This window comes from Poecilia reticulata, linkage group LG3, assembly GCF_000633615.1.
Source record: "Poecilia reticulata strain Guanapo linkage group LG3, Guppy_female_1.0+MT, whole genome shotgun sequence".
NCBI lineage: Eukaryota > Metazoa > Chordata > Actinopteri > Cyprinodontiformes > Poeciliidae > Poecilia > Poecilia reticulata.
Window position 1 is genome coordinate 26,780,358 of NC_024333.1, and position 6,618 is coordinate 26,786,975.

The following is a 6,618-nucleotide window of genomic DNA, read 5'->3' on the forward strand; positions in this document are numbered from 1 at the left end:
ACACCCTTGTCCCTTAGTGGGGTCGGGAGGGTTGCTGGTGTCCATCTCCAGCTAACGTTCCGGGCGAGAGGCAGGGTCACCCTGGACAGGTCACCAGTCTGTCGCAGGGCAACACAGACACACAACCATGCACACACACTCACACSTAGGGGCAATTTGGWGAGGCCAATTAACCTRACAGTCATGTTTTTGGACTGTGGGAGGAAACTGGAGTACCCAGAGAAAACCCATGCATGCACAGGAAGAACATGCAAACTCCATGCAGAAAGACCAGGGCTGGGAATCGAACCCAGAACCTTCTTGCTGCAAGGCAACAGCTCTACCAACTGGGCTATTGTGCAGCCCGTGATGAAAACATGACATTTAAAATTAGAATATTTCCTCAAATCAATAAAAAAGAACTATTTTTAAAAACAGAAATGCACACTTAATAAAACACATGTTTATTACCTGCTTAATTGTTATATTTTTTAAAAGGTACTTTAAATTTGACAGAAGAGACTCATTGGGAAGTATAATTTATTGAATATCACTGCATAGATAGAGATAGACTCTATTATTTTGGTGACCTCTAAAGTCAGGTGGTTGCACTGGATTTTAGTTGGTGGTTTTGGAGAAAAATGTGACAAATACTAACGCACACCACACTTTTTAAAAGGTTTATTTCTAAAAATATTTACACTTGTATATCCTTTCCCCTTGCTTTCACTACTATGTGTAGCTTTGTGCTGGTGAAGCACATAGATAAAAAAAAAATAACTGCAATAGATAAAACATGTTTAAATGATTGAATTCTTCTCTGCTTTTTTTCTCTAGGTGTTCCGTAAAGATCTTTTTGCCATGTTAATACCTCAACCATTAACAGAGAAGAGCTCCAGTGTCTTGGGCAAACAGTGACTGAGGACCCTCAGAGTTAAACCAAGAGTCAGATATGGGAAAAGTCTACAATATCAGTAAAAATGTGGGCCTTGGACTTCTGGTACTCGGAGTCAGCGCCGCGGTTACAATAATTGGTTTATCTATTGCTTATGATAAGCAAAGGGCCAAGACTCAAGGTAAGCCTGGAGATGAAGCCGATACCGGTAGCACATCTATACCTCCAACGACCTCCTTCACCCCAAGGGAACCCTGGGATTACTATAGACTTCCAGACTCTCTCGTCCCTCTGACCTACGATGTGACTCTATGGCCCAGACTGAAGCCCAAYGCAGACAACATGTACATCTTCACTGGACATTCTTCTGTGGTCTTTAGGTGTAAAAAAAAAACGGATCTTATACTTATCCATGCCAACAAGCTGAACTTCACCATGTACGGCGGCAACCATGCGAAGCTGAGTGGCCAGGGTGAAGCTGCTGCGCCTGCCATACGGAGCACTTGGCTTGTGGCGAGGACGCAGTATCTTGTTGTTCAACTGAGCAGCAAACTAGCAGAAGGAAAATCCTATGAGCTTTACACAGAATTTAGAGGGGAGCTGGCAGATGACCTGGAGGGTTTCTACAGGAGTGAGTACATGGATGACGGTGTTAAGAAGTAAGAAGTGATGGAACATTTTGCACCATAGTCACACTTTTGACTAAGATGGCTTTGTTGTTCTATTTACCRTCTTGCTGTCTGTCTGTTTTGTGGTTACATTTAACTTGAACATTTCTCAGAGTTCTCGCCACCTCTCAGATGCAAGCAACGTATGCCAGAAAAGCGTTTCCCTGCTTTGATGAACCAGCCATGAAAGCAAATTTCAGTGTCACCATTATTCATGAGCGAGGCACCGTTGCTCTCTCCAACGGCAAGGAAATAGGTTGGTTTCAAAATATATTTTTTTTTACACTTTGTTCAAAAATAAATATGCTAACACTTTAGCTAACAAAATAAATATGCTAAAGTGTTGTGTTTGAGGGCACACTGACAGGACACTCATGAAGATGTCTTCATGGATATTTGTGACTGTTATTAAGTGTCATTTGGTAAATTMTGACAGTTTTAATAAAATGTTGACATTGTTTAAAATGTCTTTATGACAACTTGACATTAACCAAGAATCATCATCTGTCATAAATATAACAGGTATTAAATATCAAACTTTAACAAGTTATGTATTTGTGTATTAATACACACCCTGTCATTTGTTAGACCATGACAATTGTGTCCTTAATATTTTGCAGTTTGGGAAATTGAAATCAGCTCATTAAAAARGTTTGCTTAATCAAAACTAATTCATGATTTAACAAGTGCTAAGTTATTTTCCCACAAAGATCCAGAACATGTGTCTAATGTATGTGTCTAAATACATTAGACACATGTTCTGTGTCTAATGTAAAAAATAATTTTATGAACTGAAATATTTAAGTGTGATTAAAAAAAGTAGGAAATGTGTAAGGCGAAATACATTTTCACACTCCTTTATTTGAAGATTCAGTGCTTTGAAATGCTTTAAGGTGAAATTTCTGTTGTTACTATCAGACTGTAGATAATAAATGACTTCAACAATTTGTAAGAAAATCTGTAATGTTTCACTGTTAATGCCAACAGAGTGTCATAGTCTGGCTTTTTTTTGTGTCTACACAGATTCTTCAGACTCCATCCGTGATAATGTTCCTGTCACAGTTACTACATTTGAACCCACTCAGAAAATGTCCACCTACATATTAGCATTTGTTGTCTGTGAATTTGGCTACATTCAGTCAAACAACAGCAATTTGTTGGTGAGAATAAATGTCCTYGTTCTTAATGTTCATTTAGATATTCAGGGATAGCCTCACGCTACTTAATTTGTGCACAAAATTGGCCTTAAAACAGCCAACCACACCATTTGACTTWATTTAATTGTAATTTTCTTTACAGATTCGAATATGGGCTCGAAAAAAAGCCTTAAATGATGGGCAGGGCAATTATGCTCTTAAAGTTACAGGATCGATCCTTCAGTTCTATGAGACATACTACAACGCTACTTACCCGCTCTCTAAATCAGGTAGGTTAAATGTAAAATAAATATTTTGTTACAAAGAAGTTGTGGGACGGAAATTTGTCTTCTTAAGTGCCTTTGGGACAATGGAGTAAAATAAAGAAGATGGTGTTGTATTTACACAAATACTGCATTGTGCTGTTGGACGCTAAGGCTAAAACTGATGGTAGAGGTGTAGAAACCTTTCAGAGTATTAACACCCCAGCAAGATGAAGCTTTCATTTATATCTAAATAACCTTTTACAAATTAGTGTCCATCCAGTGAAGTTTGAATGGTCTGTGAGATCCTGAGTAAAGTAAATTGGCAAAATAAGAATGTTAATGCTATGGCTAACCAAGATGATGACGAGAGCAAAATCTTTTTCTGTTTTTATTATTAGTATCTCTCCTTAGTTGTTCATTGTAATCTTGTGTGACATCTTCTCCAGCCAGGATGAAGCAAAACAAACCTATACTAGTGTTTTTATGTGAAATGCGGTCCGCTTGGTTTTATAAAACAGTTTCCCTTGGTCTCGGTAGATCAGATAGCTCTTCCTGATTTCAACGCTGGAGCCATGGAAAACTGGGGTCTGGTGACATACCGGGAAACAGCCCTGCTCTATGACTCCAACCTTTCCTCCACAGGAAACAAAGAGAGGGTCGCAACTGTCATCTCTCATGAGCTTGCTCACATGGTATGTCATTCTTTTCTTCACAAACACCTTACTAACATGCCAGAGGTTTTGAGCATCTCAAATACAGACAGATTTACTGTTAAATCCGCTTCCTCTTTTTTCAATTGGCTTTTAGGTTAGACCTAAACCGGGCCTGTGTTGACCAGAATCAATGTTTATTAAGTCATTTTGTGCTTTAAAGTGCTAACTGAGATTTCATCATGACAAAATATTTGATTTTTTTCCCTAGTGGTTTGGAAACTTGGTGACTTTGCAGTGGTGGAATGACCTGTGGCTAAATGAAGGCTTTGCTTCATACGTGGAATACCTTGGAGTTGATTTCGTTGAACCCATCTGGAACATAGTAAGATAAAAAACAATGAAAAGCTCTCAAAGCCTTCACAGTGAATATGGCTTCAGAAAGTTTTGTCCTCACTCCTTTCTGCTTCAATCCAGAAAGACTACATCATCCTGTACGATGTTCAGAAAGTGTTTGCCATAGACGCCCTGGCCTCTTCTCACCCGTTGTCCCGCAAAGAAGAGGAGRTTAATACGCCTGCTGAGATCAGTGAGATGTTCAACACCATCTCTTACAACAAGGTCGGGTTTTTTTTAGGAAGTGGCAGCATTTACATACTTGCTTAGAAGAATGACCAACAAGCTTGATAAAGTTGTGATAATCACAGTCAGGGATTGATGTAGCTGTCCCTACATGATCTTGGCCCTGTAATTTGAGCCACTAATCCAGCACAGTGTGTTTCGCCATTGTTCCGAATCAAYAGTGTTTTCTTCATATGAAGTTCAAACTTCTTGAATTCTTGTGGTTTAGAAGTTTGTTCTTTTCAGGGTGCAGCGGTGCTCAGGATGCTGTCAGAGTTTCTCAGCGAGCCTGTGTTTGCCAAAGGACTCAGTGTGGGTAAAAGCAACACCAAGAAAAATTATTTCCATCTTTTTTGTAGTTAGATATCCTGKTAAATTCAACTTAAAAACAAAAATGTTCATTTAATTTACTTTTATAAAGTTGCAACATTTGGAAGTATGTACACGCTTTGACTAATACTTTTCAGAAACACCTTTTTTGATTTAATGTTAACATCCAGTCATTTTAGGTTGATCTTCTGTAATTTCCAGTGAATTTAATGAACCTGACATAGTTCACTTAGATTTTTAAAAGACACTGATCCCACCATTTCACTTTTTTTTTCTTTTTTTCTTTTTAAGCATAGTGATGATTGACAGTCATCACTATGCTTAAAAAAAAACGAAGGTTGAGCAAGATTTTTCTTTCACATTGTCATGGACATGTTCGTCMTAATGATTTATTAAATGCTTTACATGTTATTTCTTCCTGTTTTGTTTTCCTTTTAGTCTTACCTCAATGAATTTGCCTATAACAACACAGTACATACAGATCTGTGGGGTCATCTCCAACAGGTTTGTCAACGTTCAAAGCTGACAGACGTGCTGTGCTTAATTTAATTTGGCTTATCCAGAAAAATATATAATACTATTCTTCTTCTTTTTTTCCCCCTTTTTTCACCAGGCAGTTGCTRACACACCAGATTTGCATATTCCCTGCTCTGTACATGACATTATGAACCGCTGGACTCTCCAAATGGGCTTCCCRGTGGTCACCATTAACACCACAACAGGAGGAATCAGCCAGAAACACTTTTTGTTGGATCCGGATTCGAAAGTGGACAGGCCGTCCCAGTTCAAGTACAAATGAGTTTTCCTTTATTATTCTTCTTGAACTTGATAATGAACAATAAATTGGAGTTATTGAAGATGGCACACAAAATTAATAGCTTAAAACCTGGGCTGATACAATCTAAACTGTTAACTTAGGTTAGTTAGTATTACTTACAGTTACTAAAACCCAAAATTAAAGTTAGGGGAAATTGTAAAAGTTACACCAGACCAATAAAAAGAAAACAATTTTTTATTACAGAAAACTTGGCCAGTTAACAAGTTTGTCCATGTTTTATTACCGGACTTTGTAAATTGCACTTAGTACTGGGTTTGGGCTCCTTTTACTTGTATAAATGCAATGTTGCTTTTCTGAGATATAAAGGAAACTTAGATTGTGTAAATCTAAGTTTACACAATGCAATATATTTGCATTGTTTGATTTGGTGTACCTCATCTTCTCTGACAATAACCCACTGATTCTCTCTGAGGCCTTTTGATGAGACRGAATTGCTGACCAATCAAGCACAATGATAGAGCTTTAGAACACTGAGCTTCAATGCTTTTTCTCTGAGAATGTCTCTGGTCCAGAAATCGCTTACAATTTGTWCAACTTGTWGTCAAATGACCCACGTATGTGTGTGGAAGTTCTCCCCCCGTCTATTTCTTCAATATCACATCAAGCTTGTAATCATGGCTGTTGCTTAYGCATCTTTTTCTACCACACTTTTTCCTCCCACTCTTTATATAAATGCTTGTGCAGAACAGCCATTTCTTTTTAGCAATAACCTTTTGTGGTTTAAGCTTCTTGTGARAAAATCTGACCAACAGCTGTCAAGTCAGCAATTATTTTCTAGACTGCTTACGCCATAACATGGTCATAACTTCCCATTTCTGTACAAAATACCGTTATACGCAATATTTAAATGTTCTGAGAAACTAGTTTTGGGGGGTTTTCCTTTGCTGYAAACCATGACAATGAAAGAAACTTCCTTTATAAATATTTTTAATTCAACAATTGAGTTTGTGCTAATGCTGGAGTYATGTGATTTCCCAGAAGTTAATGATTTGGATCAGGTTCAAAAGCTGCCACTTTCTAAATCTGAAAGTTAGGGTAATTTATTTGTAGCCTTTGAGTCCTGCGATTACCATTTGTGTCTTGGCTGAAATTGTAACTTTTAAAGCTTTTTCTTGAAATTACATATTCGGTAGCAGAGCTAATGAGAGCGATCTGAATCCAGCCAGTATGCTATATTTCGTTACACTATTAAACAGAAATGACATTCTAGCACAAAATAGTCTGGATAAATTACA

The 6,618-nt window shown here is 37.8% G+C and overlaps 1 pseudogene; it reads left to right on the forward strand.

The window, feature by feature from the left end:
- The window catches only part of LOC103462741 (aminopeptidase Ey-like), a 20,530-nt pseudogene that overhangs the window by 5,283 nt on the left and 8,629 nt on the right, over nucleotides 1-6,618 (forward strand).